This window comes from Zootoca vivipara, chromosome 3, assembly GCF_965207765.1.
Source record: "Zootoca vivipara chromosome 3, rZooViv2.hap1.1, whole genome shotgun sequence".
NCBI lineage: Eukaryota > Metazoa > Chordata > Lepidosauria > Squamata > Lacertidae > Zootoca > Zootoca vivipara.
This window is the reverse complement of record NC_142586.1, coordinates 90,116,860-90,131,928: the sequence shown is the minus strand read 5'-3', so window position 1 is coordinate 90,131,928 and position 15,069 is coordinate 90,116,860. Positions and strand designations below refer to the sequence as shown.

Genomic DNA, 15,069 nt, shown 5'->3' with positions numbered 1-15,069 from the left:
GAATTGTAGTCCAAAACATCTGGAGGGCCGAAGTTTGGGGATGCCTGCCATAGGTGGTCGCCCCCAAATGGTGATGACAAGCGTAGCAAGGCTGATTGTGCCAGTGATTTTTGAGGTACTACCTCAGGTGGCAATGGATGGTCTGCCTTGGAGGAAGGAGAGCCCACCTGTGTGCGTGTCTGTGGACCCTGTCCAACTGCCCTTGTGTGCTGGCATTTCTTTGCCTGAGGCTCTCTGCCTGTTTCTGTGTGTGTGTGTGTGTGTGTACACACACACACACACACACACACACACATGCAGGTAGAGGGTGCCAAACTGGAACTTTGACCCTGGTGAAATAAAGGCTAGTTTTGCCACTGCTTGTATTATGTGCATGAGTAAGTTATGTACAGTATTATATTCATGGAAGGTTATAAAGAATTTTGGTTTTGTGTAGGGTAGGATTACCAGATGTCCCCGTTTCCCGGGCAATCTCTGGATTTACAAATCAGTCCCCTGACAAAATCCATCTATTTAATAGGAAGTTGAAAAGTGTCCCCAGATTCATTGAAAAAAAATCTGGTAACCTTAGTGTAGGGGTGTCAGAGGATATGTAAGCTTCACCTCTCATGGAGATCCTGTTGTAAAACTAGAGATTCATTATGAGACACTGACTTGCGATAGCTGTGTTTTGTGATGGCCTCTGGCTTTTGTGGAAAAAAATTAGAAACCAGAGCCCTTCCGTAGTGCAGTAACAACAATACTGCAACCCTTTTCTCTGAGCAAGTTAGTTAGAAAGCTCTCTTTGACTTTAATTATTAGTTTACCCTGCCATGTGAGCAGAGCACCTCCTAAATCCGGTTTGTGCCTTGAAGGCGTGAGAATTTCTCTACTGCTTGAGGTCTGTGCAAATCATCTGCACTACAAAGGAATCACATCTCAGTCCATTTTGGTAATCTGGGAAGGACAAATATTTAGAAATGGCTGTGTAACAATAGCAAAAGGAGAAGTAAATTAAAGTGTGCTGGGATCTTGTCCTAAATAGTATTTGACTTGAAGTTCAGGAAGGAGAAAAATGCCTTCTTTGGTTTAGTTTTTTAAAAGGGAGGCTGAACTAGAGCATCCCAGGAAAGCAAAAATAAGCATTTGCTTTGTTGTTTTTAAAACAGTTTCTCAACTTTTTAATTTGATTTTTTAAAAAGACATTGGTGTAGCACAAGCTTTATTTTATAATTCAGATCAGTGTAGAAATGGTTTTATTTGTCTTGGCTGTTGCACCTTTATTTAATGTACTTAAAACATTTATCCTCTGTTAATTAATTAATTTGCTAATTAATTAGGAAGTAGCAAATAAAACTCTCTGTATAATATTACAGCAGTGCAATATTGTGGAGTATTTGTGTATATTCTGCACATAATCAGAAACCTGCTCCACCTGACATAAATATGCTCCAGAATAAAATAATTAAACATGCAGTTTAATTAAAAAAAACCACCATAATAAAGTGAAAACTCTGAGGCCTTGTCGTTCTGCAGAGTATCTGAACTGGGGACTCTGAGGTTGCCCAGCTGGTTTATAGTTGATGTAGAGAGGAGTGATATAAAATTATTAAATAGTGAGTGACCTGTAGATTGGCCATGCCTGGTTTAAATAATAAGAGCCTGACCTTTTGATCAAGCAGGGGAAATACAGCAGGACCTTCTGACTGCTGATTTTAGGCTCCAGCATCCAAATATTTCTAGTTCCTTGTAGCTCAAATCTCCAGCTGTAACAAGCGAAAAACTGATTTTTGTTTAGTAGTCTTTGTTGGAACTACAGCTGCAGAGAGCATTCAGTGTGTGAATTATAGAATCATAGAATTGTAGAGTTAGAAGGGATCACAAGGGTCATCTGGTCCAACCCCTTGCAACGCAGGAATCTTTTTGCCCAACACGGGGCTCAAACCCACAACTCTGAGATTAAGAGTCTCATGCTTGACCAACTGGATATTAAGAGGTTAATTCTGTTATTGATGTGGCTGACAGCAGACTTAATTGGCTGGAGGTTCTAGTCTGTTGGGTTTCGGCTGTGAGTGAGGAGGAAGATTGAGATTTGAGTAATGGAGGAGTTGGAGGGGAAAGTGGTTCTGAAGGCAGTTTCCTCCTTTTGTAGGCTTGACGTAACAAAGACATCCCTTCCCCTGTTAATTTCTCATCAGATTATATACTGTTCTTGTTCAGTTGGTTAGCATTAAAGTATTATCAGAATTTCATTTTCACTCTGGACTTGGTTCTGGACTCGGCACAAATTTGCTATAAGGTTTAGCCAGATTACAGTATTTAATTATGAGAAGCAGTACAAAATCATGGTTCTGCTCTTAGTAGATTTTAGCAGAGCCTGTTGTATGGCTGGCTGCTTATTTAACATATCTGTGAATGTTAAAAGAACGATCACATTAAAAATCACATTAAAATTACTGGTCCATGGGTTTAGCACATTCTAAATTGCTTAACTATTTGCATTCAATTAGACCAAATGAAAGTTGATGTTTTTTGTCAGAACAGTTTGGTAGCTAGCAATGTCAGTATCTGCTTGCCTTCTTTTTCTTTTTCCATACTTGCCTACTTTAAAGTGCTTTTGTTTCTGGTCTTCACGAGCAACTGATGATGAGCAGAGAGTGAACGACCATTGATGGTATTCTCAGTGTACTGTGCATAATTTTCCCTGACCTGAACTGTAGCCTGTATTGTTGAGTAGAAGTGTGATACAGCACACCAGCCCTTCTGAGAAATTATAGGGGTGGAGCCAATCCAAACACTTTTTTAATTAGCCTTCAGATTACTGAGAATGCTTGTCAGAAACCTTTGGTTTTGGAGGGTGATGTCATGATCATTGCACATGTTGCTTTTACAAGGGGGGCAAATATACAAGAAAAGCCTTGTGCAATTCAGCCCTGAGATTGGACATGATGACACTTTAACAAGTATATCTTGGAGAGAGGGAAAAGGAAGGGTCTATTTAAAGGAAAATGTGAAACTTGTTATTTTGCATTTTATGTACCGTTGGTTGTTACTTTTTATATATAGTTACTCCAATTTTACTAAGGTTATTTGAGATCACTTTGATTAAGATCATACAACCCAAACATTTATTTCAATATTAAGGCTGCATTCCTAAGGTTGCAAGGGAGCGGAACTGAAGGCATTTGAACTGCTTTATCCTGCACCTGGCTGGGCCTATATGCAAGCTTCCAACAACAACTGTACTCTTAATGCTTTCCCTTTGCCCTTTACTGGCAGTGGCTTTTCAGACAGGAGTCTTTCTCATCCCCACCTGGAGATACCAAAGATTGATCCTGGGATCTTTTCCATACAAAACATGTGGTCTACCATGAGGTAGAGCAGGCATCGGCAACCTCCGGCCCATGAGCCGCCCGCTCAGCAAGTCCCCCGCATACTGCGGTAAACCGGTGCGGCGTGGGGACTTGCTGAGCAGCGCCGAAAACTGCATCTACGCAGCCGCAGAAGCGATTTCTGGCGCTGTGGACATTTTGGAAATGGCCAGCCCAGCACCAGAAATCGCTTCTGCACAGCCGCGGACATGCGCAGAAGCCATTTCCGGTGTTCTGGAATATGGGCAGCGCGGCACCGGAAATTACGTCTGCGCCTGTGCGGTCCATATCAGGCCCACGGACGATAGTCTGTGGGAATCCTCCTGCCCACGGGCAGAAAACGTTGCCGACGTCTCAGGTAGAGGAAAGGGGAAGGAGAGATTTAGACATGCTCATAAGTTTATTTAAATTTCACTCTGGTTTGTGGCCTGTCAGAGTGCCAGGAGGACTTTGGACCCAAGCCACATCTCAAGATAGCCCCCTTCTGCTTCTGCAGATTATGGAACTCTAACATCTGTTGGCTTTTAATAACCAGCCTTAAGGAGGGAGTCTGTGATATCAGATCTCTGACATTGGAGGGGTAGATTTGACCTAACTTGCAGCCCCTGGAATGCCCTTCCAGATATTGTAGGATTTTTCATTTTGACAGTTTTCAGGGTCCTACTATAGAATCATTATATCGGTCTTTGTTTCCCTACCATTGGGGAAGGCTCAGGGAGAAGTTGGGTTTCGCAGATGGGTTGTTTGAAAATTGGGATGGATCTCTTACCCACTTGAGAAGTTGGCTGCTTCTTTGTAATGCACACTCATCCCTGTGGCTTTCAGATAATTTTCACTTCAAGGCAGAGGTGCCTCTAGTAGGCTAATTTTATTTGTGTGTGAGTGAGAGATCAGACCAGCACCTAATTGGTGCTAAACAAATGTTTAGTTCATGACAAAACTTTCTGTTTGAGAGCAGCACCTTCATTTCATCTTTGATATGTTTGTATCAACACCAGGAGAATAGTCTTTCTGTTTTCTCAAAATTGATGACTGTGTCATGGTCAGTTACTTTACATAGGTTGACTTATGGGGAAATGAAATTGCCCTCAAGTGTATTGATCAGGAATCAGCTTCTGATTTGATTCCAAACTAGATTTGATTATGGCACTTCCACGTGCTTAAACAAGAATTGCCCCGGGAACTTAGAGCAGGGTCCAAGTTAAGACAAAAAGGGGCATACAGATGAAATTCAAAGCCTCCTTCCCTGCAGCCCCCACTCTTCTGCTGTGCATTGGCAAAACACTTTGGGAAGAAAAGCTGTAGGTGATGGGATAGTTTTGTCCTTTTCATCTGTGAACTCTTTTTGGCTTCAGAATCAGATCCTTCTCTGCAAATATTCTTGATTGATTGGGGAAGTTCATGTTTAAGTGCATGGGATTGCCATCATCAATTATATTTTTGTCCTTGGCTTCTCATCTTTACTGTGTGGATTGTAAATGTTATAGTTATAGCATAATTGTGAAAGCAGCATCTAAACTAGCGTTGATGCATTTCAATTTATATGCCTCTGTCATTGCTGTAGAAGTCTGTTGTGCAGTGCCTAACTTGGTGTTTGGAAGAGTTCTTATCCTGTGTACATCTCCTTCTGGTAGCTTACAAAATCACTTGTCATTAGTTAAATTTATGGTGGCAGTTTTAGATTTTGAGGAAGCTCTAGTGACCTCTCAAGTAATTCAGTGAACCTGTCACTAATAATTCCATTCCTTAGCTAATAGTACAGAGTTTTAATACAGAAATTATGAGCTAGGCCTCTTTCCCCCCAGGGAAGATTAAAAAAACACACACACCATTTTTGAAGAGTCATGGTGCATGTGTAGTGTATTTAAACAGGGGTTAGGAGATTTTGTACTTTGAAGAGGAGTTAAGCTTTCTCTAAGCTCTAAAAGTGTTCTCTTTTTAAGAAGACTCTTGGTTTATACCAAAAGTCTTCTTAAAAAGAGAACACTTTTTATACCAGTTATATAATAACCCTTGATTCTTAACTTTCTGTTCCTTACCATGAAACTATACACAAATTAATATGAACACTATTGGAATATCGGTGTACTGTACTGCACTTTCAAAGTTTTACATAGGTCTAGTTTTACAACAGTTCCAACTTGCCCAGCCATATACAGTATGTGGGCTCTGTCCTCATAACTTTCTGGCTTGGCTACAGGTTTTAGGGACTTGGGAATGTGAGAAGAAAGAACGTTGTTTTAGACTGTTGAAGACGGAGTCTGAGGCTTGCACTGTCTGTCTGTCTGTCTGTCTGTCTGTCTCTGTGCTGTGGTTGGCATGGAATTAATTGGCAGGCTCATATGTTGTGTGGAATTTGTCCCCATCAGTAATTTTTGGAACAGATTCCCTTTTCACTGGTATTACAGATATTGAGAGCCTGTAGAATGCAAAGGCTGACAAAGTTTATTTGGAACGAAGTGTTAAAACACTCATTACCACACACTTTTAAAAGTAAAATAACACTGAGAATTACAGGTGGGTTTCTCCCCCCCCCCCCCCGCACTTGGTTGTCATGGGTGCGGGGAGCGAACCAGTCTCATATGCGTAACATTAGCTTTTCTGCAAGTACAGCTCTTCACTCATTGCTGTTGGTGGAGATGGAGCCTGAAGCTCCTTCACATATAGAGCTTCTTAAAAACAGCTAGGATATATATTGTAGATATATAATTGATCATCATTCAACTATAGTTTCTTACTTGTGAATAACAGTGAGGATGCTGACAAATCTTGCATTAATTTAAGGGCTACGGAAAGCTGTGCAGTGGGAGCATATACCTCCTTCATTGCCCAAGATTTAGGTTTTTTGAATGTTACGCTGGTGCAACAGTAAATGGGTTGAACCTTTCCCATATAGCCTTGGTGAGTTTGGAAAGGGGCCCTGATAAATTTGTGGCAAGGAGGCACAATGGATCCTTCTGTCTCTTCAGAGACTGTCAAATCGATGTAATGTCAGTGCTTTTTTTAAAAAATGAAGGTATGAGGGTATTATTATTATTACCACCCCACCCATCTGGCTGGGTTTCCCACTACGCCCAAAATGGTGTACTTGCGAGAGTGAGCCAACACATGTGCAAATAATCTTAAATGCACATGATGATTAGCAATTTCTATGACTTATTGCCCTGAAATTAATGATAACTTTATTAAATAAGTCACAGTAAGTTAAAGTTCCTTAGTGGTGTACTAGTTGTGCTAGTGGAATGGCTTGCACAGGAGACGGGCAGGAAAGCAGAACAGTTATTGTTGCTGGTTGTGCAACAGATTATGGTATCCCTGATACTTGTTGCATAACAAGTTTCCGCTAGTGTTGAGATGGATTTCTTATTATGCAGCCATTATTCTTGTGCTTAATGCTACTGCAACAGCCCTTGCACTGACAGTCCAAAAAATGTTGAATTTGGGCCTCTGGTTTGAAGAAAATAGTTGAATTTATGCATTGTTTTCGAATAATATTTGAAAACATATATTTTCAAATATTTGTTGAACTAATCCATTTTGTTGTTGAACTAATCCATTTTTAAAAGTTACCAGCTTATAATTAGAGCTGGTGGTTTTCATTTAGTGTGAGCTATGCAAAACTGGAGCATCCCAGAGGCATTTAACACATGCTTCTGAAGGCACTGAAGGTTAGCTCTCTCAAAGCCCGGCCATTGATTTATCTGCATGCAAGAGGAATTCCCAGGCTCCCATCTCTTTGCCAACAGACAACTAGAAAATATTGTCTCCGCATTGGAAGAGCTGTGTTTGGGCAGTGCTCTCAAACCCAAGCAGCCTGGTGAATAAACATTTAAATTTGTGCTCAAACAACATTTTCTCTTGCCTTGTCTGCTTCAGCCTTCATTAGTGTGTCAGCAAATCTCCGATCAGATAAAACCTTCTGTATGAGCTGTTGCAATGTCCTTTTACTCAAATCACTTGGACCTCTTTTGTAAAGAAAAAAACCCTGTAGTCTAATACTTATTTCATTACCCTAAGCAGGAAAAAGTGTAAGTGCTGAATAAAGGCAGCTATTAGAGTCTTAAGGATCAACCTCCCAGGTTGATGCCATAACTGTTCATTTGATAAAAGAAACATTTATGAGAGCCATATAGTTGTCCCTAATTGAACATTCACAGCCTCCCCCTTTGTGTATGGAAAAACTTTAGCACAGGCAGATTCCAGAAGCTTTCAGAGAATGTAATACTGTACAGTGTTATAGAATATTCATTTGTTAAATGCCAAAAAAACACAAATCGAGTAAACCAAACGAGCCATCATAAGATGCAGAGCAGCATTAAAAAAAATTAATGGCTGCACTCCGATTCATCTAGCCATGTGAAGAGTTGATATCATCTCATGAAGCTTAAAAACATAGCCATGATGAAAACAGACATAAAATATCAATAACAGTCTTGCATAATGATAGTTAATAATGAAAGGTAGTATTCTAAATTAGCCGGGTGAATTTTGCGACTGGCAACCATGTGGAAATCTCTGGGTGCCAGGTTGGCAATGGACGTCTCCATCTAGCTGGCCCCTCCAGCTTTCTTAAGCAGGCAAGCAGAAGAGCTTATTTACTGTATTTACATCCCACCTTTTTCTACAAGGAGTACATGGTTCCTCCACTCCTCAGTTAATCCACATAACACCCTTGTGAGGTAGGCTAGGTTGAGAGGCAGCGACTGGCGCAAGGTCACCCAGTGAGCTTCATGACTGAGTGGGGATTTGAACCCTGTTTTCCCAGAGCCTAGTCCAACACTCTAACCACCACACCACACTGGCTTCCTAGAGTACTTCTGCTATGGGGCAGCTATATAAATTAAGTAGGTAAATAAATATGAAGAAAGCAAAATGTCACTTAGAGAAGGATCTGAAATATTTTCCTTGAAGCTTGAATTTGTTTTATTCTGCATTGTTGTACAGTCATACCTCGGTTTAAGTACGCTTCGGTTTGAGTACTTTCAGTTTAAGTACTCCACAGACCTGTCTGGAACGGATTAATCCACTTTCCATTACTTTCAATGGGAAAGTTCACTTCAGCTTAAGTACGCTTCAGGTTAAGTATAAACTTCCAGAACCAATTGTGTACTTAAACCGAGGTACCACTGTATTTGATGTACCGGTATTTGATGCTTAAATGTGTTGTAAACCGCTTTGAGGTTTTCCCCCCTTTAAAATGTAAAGCGGTATAGAGTTGAAATGAATAATAATTGGACCCGTGCCAGTAGCAAAACACGCCTGGCACTGGGGAAATTTTGAACACTGCTGCAAGACCCTGAGACGTCAATGCTATGAGGTTCAGCATCACCTGGAACCAGCTACCCACATGTAAGCAGAATCATTACAACCCAGTGTTGTCTCCACTCAAGCTTGGACCGCTGCTCCAGAATTCCATGAGTGATGATACTGAAAGCTGAGAGATCTATTGTTAGTAATTCTCCTGAAACGAGTAACGATAGAGATTGCCAGGATTCTTCATGATACTACTAATAATTAATACATACCCCACCCATCTGGCTGGGTTTCCATTGAATGGTTTCCCTTGAATACTGTGCGGCTTCCAAACATGTAAGAGTTGACCAGGGTGTGGGTGAGTGCAGTTAGACAGCTAGCTCCAATATGGTGGCTCTGCTTTTCACCTTGTCTTAATTCTCACAAGGTAGAATTGAGAATACTTCCTTTTTGTTCTAACAGCATTGTACACAAATGGACAGGTGGTGTCTTCTCTAGATGCCTGCCAAGCAATGTAATCAGTGTATATCATCAAGATGGTGGGATTTCTAAAGTACCAACCTTGTCCAATTTATGAAGTGCTGCATGTGGCTTTTTGCATCATTTGTTATGTTTACGGGTGATGGACTCATATCATCTCCTGCCTTGGCTGCTTGTAAAAATAGCCCAGTCTGGGGGTTTGCGTATACTTGTTCAAGTTTCCTATTAGTTGTAACTCATAGTGGAAAGCCAACACCTGTGATAATGGAATGCATATGACTGTGTAACTTTGTATAAATGTTAGTACAGCTGCACTCCAGTGTAAGTCATTTATTATTGGTGCATGTTTGTCAGATCATGCAACTTACTTGAAGTTACAAACAGGCGTGTTAAACTCTGCTTTAGAAAGTCAAGCTTTTATGACTGTTGAAACAATTTAATTTCCTCATCCAATTTTATACATTTTGAGAAAGGTACACATTTTGAATGTTATTAGAAACATGCAAATTTTTGCACTTTTTAATATTTTAAACCATACGCTGTAGTTGTTTGATTTCTTTCAATAATTGTTTGTTTACATCAGTTGTTTAACAAGCCTTTATGGTGTATGATGGGGGGAAACTGAACCGATCTGCATGATTTGTTTGTGTTGTGACTTTTAAAATTTGAATAATTACATTTTTATACTTATTCTGAAGGGAAGGGAAAAAGGGAAAGTCAGAAGAAGGGAAAAAGCAAGTCAGACTGTACTTATTTAATTTTTTTGGACTTATTCTTGCATATTTGCAGAATATAATATGCATGTATGCATTCTTATGTTTATAGGTCCATAAGTGCTATTAAGGTTGGCATAGGGCCAGCTATCATACCTCATAATACGCCACCAGAGCTTTTAAGCTGCTAAGGTAAGATACATATGACCCAACTCCACCAATGTCACACATTCCTTTGCTTATAACCAGCTGATTGTGTGTAGCGGAGATCAGCCTGTTTAACAGATTTTGTGCTTTGATTGAAACTCCACAGGTGTGTGTAGTGTTCCTTTTGAACTCAAGAGCTTATATTGTTGGTTAGCTTATCCATAAAGAATTGAAATTAAAGCATGCCTGCTGAGGTTATTAGTCGGCCTCTATTGTACAGAACCCTTTTGGTTTCTTTACTTAAATGCCTGTCTTCACTACATGTCTCTATCACAACCACGCCTATTTATGTGTCTGAAAAGCAGTAGGTAGCAGGGCATTGGCCAATAAAATCATGCTTGTGGAAATGATCATCACTAGCCATAGAAACAAAACAGACAGATTTCTACTGTTCATAAATTGTGACTTCACAGCTAGGCATCTTACTGCTGTGACTTCAACTAGGCATCTTACTGCTTTTCATAGGTGTTTAATAAGAAGTGGCTGCCATAGAGGCCAGTTGCATTTCTGTAATCTTCCATTGGCTTTCAGCCTGTCTTCACATGCTAACAAAATGCTTGTTCTTATTTGTGAGAGTTTGGCTACGTCTTTCTTCAACATTTCTCTGGCTACTAGGAACCTGCATAATGCTGAGCTGAGTAATATGTGCAAGTCTCTGATTTGACAGTAATTCATGTCTGGGTCTGTATTGTCTAGGGCTATACAACTTAACCCCTTTGCACGAGCTCTTGCTCACTAATAACACCAGGCATCCCCAAACTCCAGCCCTCCAGATGTTTTGGACTACAATTCCCATCTTCCCCGACCACTGGTCCTGTTAGCTAGGGATCATGGGAGTTGTAGGCCAAAACATCTGGAGGGCCGCAGTTTGGGGATGCCTGAATAACACCTTCAAGGAGGTAAAGGCCAGAGTATTGCATATAAAACCTAAGGAATGATGTTCCACTGTATAGAATCTTTTTTGCAGCCCTTGACCATTGTAGCTTTCCCAGGGTACATGTCATTTGTGGAAGGATGTGGTTCCAGTTACTTTTGAAGGAGCAATTGCATAACTTGGGAATTCTTTCTGCCTCATCTTTGCTCCCAGATGCTTAGTTGACAGTTGTACCCAGGAGTGTCATCCACCTCTTCTGATATAGTGTAATAAAAAAAGGTAAAGTAAAATGTAATATGCCTTCCTGGAAGATGGTGATTTGAGCACTATGGTATGTTCCTTTCTGGATTAATTACTGCAATGCTATGAATCGCAGTGGAGAGATACTTTATTTCAGGGATTTAAATCAACAAGTAAAAACGCTGATTTAAGAACATAAGAGCCCTCTGGATCAGACCAACTGGCCATCTAGGCCAGCATCATGTTCTCACAGTGATGCTATGGGAAGTCTGCATGAGCACAATATGTGAATGGATAGCTCAGTTGATTAGAGTGTGGTGCTGATAGAACCAAGGTTGCAGGTTCGATTCCCATATGGGACAGTTGCATTGCAGGGGATTGGACTAGATGATCCTCAGAGTCCCTTCCAACTCTACAATCGTATGATTCTTCCTATTTGTGCTCCCTAGCCTGCAATGTGCTTTTGCCATAGCTGGGTCAGCATCTTCAACCAACCATCCAAAACAACCACAGGATTTCTTTCCTTGTTGGTCACTGCCAGTTCAGGCACCATATATACCGGTATGTGAGGCTAGATTTTAATTTATTTTTAATTTTTGCCCCAATGTGCATTGCTTTCCGCTCGATTGTTTTGCCTTTGCAATTTTACTGCCCATTTATCAGGTTTGGGTAGATCCTTTTCAAACTCCTCTCAGTGCCTTTTTGTTTTGACCATTTGTTGTCACCAGCACACTTTGCTCTCTCACTATTCATTCCTAACTCTAGATCACTTATGAACAAGTTTAAAAGCTCAGTTCCCAATATAGATCCTGAGAGACCCTACTTCTTACATCCTTACATTGTGAGAACTGTCTTTGTTTTTTGTTTTTTTTACCGTCTGCTTCCTGTTCTTTAACCCACTACTGATCCATAAGAGGACCTGCCCTCTTACATTATGAGTAAGCTTGGCTTGTTGTTGTTGTTTAGTCGTTTAGTCGTGTCCGACTCTTCGTGACCCCATGACAAGCTTGGCTTAGCTTCCTCTTTGATGAGGGACTTTGCCAAGAGCTTTTTGAAAGTCAGAGTATGCAGTGCCATCTAGATCACCCCTATCCACATGCTTTTTCACACTCGAAGAACAAAACAGCTTCAAGTGGATTTGTTTAAATATAAGTGGTCTATAAAAATAATCCAAATAAATAAACTCTAAAAAGGTCATACAGGCAGGGTTTCTTTTCACAAAGAACTATTCTTCTAAGTGCTTGGTAATTCTAGCTTCATCATCATTATTGCTTTCTTTCAGTTTTCCCAGAACGGACATGTAATTTTCTAGATCTTCCTGCCCTCTATCCCTTTATAAAAATAGCTGTTACACTGTCCAATTTTCAGCCTTCCGTAATGGAGGCTGATCTTTCAAGTTACAAATTTTTGTTAGAAGATAAGCAATTTCACATTTGAAATCTCTTGGGTGGATGCCATCTGGATGTGATGATGTATTGTTTTTTATTTTGTCAGCAAGACCTAGATTTTCATCTCTTGTCACAACTGCTTACCTCGGTTTCCCAAACTTCCTTCCTGAGAAAGTTAGTTCAGGGACTGGGATCTGTCCTGCATCTTCTTCAGTAAAGATGCAACAAATTCATTCAGCTTTTGTTGGTTAGAGCGTAGTGCTGATAACGCCAAGGTTGCAGGTTCAATCCCCGTATCGGACAGCTGCATATTCCTGCGTTGCAGGGGGTGGAATAAATGATCCTACGGATGCCTTCCAACTCTACAATTCTATGTTTTTCCTCCTTTTGCACACCTTTTGACCTCAGATTCCGGACACATAAATTGTTTGACCACAGATTCAGGAGACATAAAAGAAAGTGATTCATTTATTAAACCCACTGCCACAAGATTTGGCGGCAGTGGCATCTCCAGACTTAAATGTCTTTTAATAGGGTAGACAAGTTTGTGGAGGATAGATCTATTCGACATTATACCTAAATAGAACCTTCCAGGTTCAGAGACGGAATGCCTCTGCATACCAGTTGCCGGGATCTGGATAATAATGGGAGAGGGTTATTGCCTTTATTCCCTGCTTGTGAACTTCCCAGATGCATTTGACTGGCCTGGCCTCTGTTGGTAGCTGAATGTTGGAGTTGGTAGATTCTTTTTGGACTGACCCAGCCGTGCTTCTCTGCTGTTCTTAGTGTAGTGTGGGCCTATGTTTGCAAAGTGTAGTGAAAAATCCATATACAGTATGTGATAGATCTTACAAATGAGGTACCTGGACGCTGGAGTTTAAAGTTTCTCTAAAATAGCAAACCAAATAAGGCCATCTGAAAGGGTCTTAATCTAGCGAGTAGTTCAGTTTAAAAGCAAAAACACAGATATGTTTAGCAGCAATACTGTATTTGAGCGTCTCCTGCAGAAAGGGGGGGGGGGAGGGAGAGAGCCATGTTAATGGTAATATCCTGCCTTTCTAACCTTGCATGGAAATCAAGCCTTTGCCATACCAGCTGTTACCACTGAGCCCTTGTCCCTTGAGGCTCATTAGGAGGGAAATTCGACTGTCCAATAGGAGAAAGAGAGCTAGAAATTCCAGCCCCCAACAAGCCTGATTTAAGGCAATTTGCATGTGCGTGTCATACAGACTGCTCTTTGCAGTATTGCAGAGCAGCCTGAAGCAGCTATTTTGTCTCTGCTGTTCTGAGCAGTTAACCAACAGCTTTTGCCATGGAGGCTTCTTAAAAGATCGTGCATATAGCTTTGAGTTTTCTTTAGTTCATTTCAAGATAACGATTTTAATTCTTCAACACTGTTTTTATTTGGCAATCAAGGAGAGATTCCCCCCCGCAATATTTATCTCTAGTTTCTGCACTACATTTTTTGATGCGGCTTAAGCCAGGAATTTCAGAATAATTGGGTGAGTTAATGCAAGTATTAAGAACTTACGGGTTTGTTTATTTGTTTTTGCAAAGCTGTGTTAAGTATGCATATGATTGTTGACTTACAATGGGACTGCAGTTGAAGGGGGAGACTTAAGAAGCCTGAAAATAAGTGTGGCAAAACTTAAAGGCTGCCAGGGAACGTGTCTAAAGTAAGAGATTTTCCTGGTTTTGTTCTGACCCAACAGAAGGCAAAATGCTTTTATAGTGATTGAAGAGAACAAATGTAAGTAGGTATTGTTTTTAAGGAAGCAGAACGTGCCTGCAAAACTGGCAGAAGGCATTCAACAATTAAACTTGATTGGTATCTTAAATTTACTTGGGGATATGCATGTACAACAAGCAATTTTCTTATCTGATAAACAGATTAGGAAACCTGCACTGAATGTCATTTATAACATGTTCATTGTATGGCTATTTAGAATACTAAAATATTGTATGGTTTTATGACCCCCTTTTTTTAAACAAAACACAGCTATTAAGTGCAGAAGTCTAAAGGTATCTTGTCAGTTTGAAAAGTGTGCGCATGTTTAGGTACAAAAGCTTTTAACCAGTTATATGCTAAAATTATAGCTCAGCTGTCCTTAACGATTCCTGTGTGTCAAAGCCAGTTTAATTTAATTCAGCTTTGCAACTTCTGTTAGCACAGCACACTGGATGGTTCTAGATAATACACATTATCCAAAATTGGTTTCAAACTTATTGTGTTATTTGCCTTTCAAATGCATGTAGCAGAACAATTCTTTTACAGTTGTGCATTATCTTAACAGGATTTTCTACTGCTGTGGGTTACTCTAAATATTGACATTCCCTGTTTACATAATTTATTGTGAGTTCCTGTACAAGTTTCAGTTCAAGTTACTTCCGTTTTCAGCTGAAAAATAGCATATCACACTGTGTGTGTGTGTAGCATTATTGTAAGCATAAGGGATTTATCATAATGAAAGCTAGCCTTTACATAGCAATGAAAAGTCATTAAGCTGTGTATATAAGTTTTAGTGCAAAGACGGTGCTTAAAATTGTAGAGTGTATGATTTAAA

General features: G+C 40.2%; 1 protein-coding gene across 3 annotated transcripts in view; it reads left to right on the top strand.

Moving 5' to 3' along the window:
* The window catches only part of DISP1 (dispatched RND transporter family member 1), an 82,819-nt gene that overhangs the window by 23,253 nt on the left and 44,497 nt on the right, over positions 1 to 15,069 (top strand). Inside the window, exon 1 of one of the 3 annotated variants that reach the window (XM_035111411.3) lies at positions 13,731 to 14,007. The exons of the other annotated variants lie outside the window; for them this stretch is intronic. The gene's annotated coding sequence lies outside the window, so the exon portion shown is untranslated. Of the gene's footprint in view, positions 1 to 13,730; positions 14,008 to 15,069 lie in introns of those variants that run through there. 3 annotated transcript variants of the gene reach the window in all.